This window comes from Taeniopygia guttata, chromosome Z (assembly GCF_048771995.1).
Source record: "Taeniopygia guttata chromosome Z, bTaeGut7.mat, whole genome shotgun sequence".
NCBI lineage: Eukaryota > Metazoa > Chordata > Aves > Passeriformes > Estrildidae > Taeniopygia > Taeniopygia guttata.
Window position 1 is genome coordinate 65355555 of NC_133063.1, and position 549 is coordinate 65356103.

Genomic DNA, 549 nt, shown 5'->3' on the forward strand with positions numbered 1-549 from the left:
AAGCATCTGAGGCTGGAATCACAGCAACACCTGCAAAGATCTCCCCATGGAGAGCCCTGTAAGTCAGGCAAGCTGCAACGGGGAATACAGAACAGGAACACCACACTTGAAAGAAGAGAAGGACCCAGACAGAATGGGTGGGTGGAGAGAGAAGGTAACCAGCACACAGAAACCAAAACTGGGAACAAACTAAACTAACAAGCTTTGTTTGACTTTTACAAAGTCAAATCTGTGTCCAGATTCTTGGACTCAGTGTTAAAATGCTAATCTAAACATATTTCTGAGATTTCAGCAGGTTATACAAATACGTTTAAGTATGGCTTTCTGATATTCACTTTTAATGAAGACTGCAACACAGACCTTGCTTCCTTTATATTCAATACCAGTAAGATTCTACATAAAAGCTTTTAAGAGATTATGATACTGATTGCAATAAATATCTGCAGGGCCTCCTTAAGCTGATGGAGTGCGCCAGTGAAGAGTAGCAGAAAGGTCTCTGAGAGGCACCGTTGACTGCTTCTAAGTCTACATATATTTCCACCATCTCCA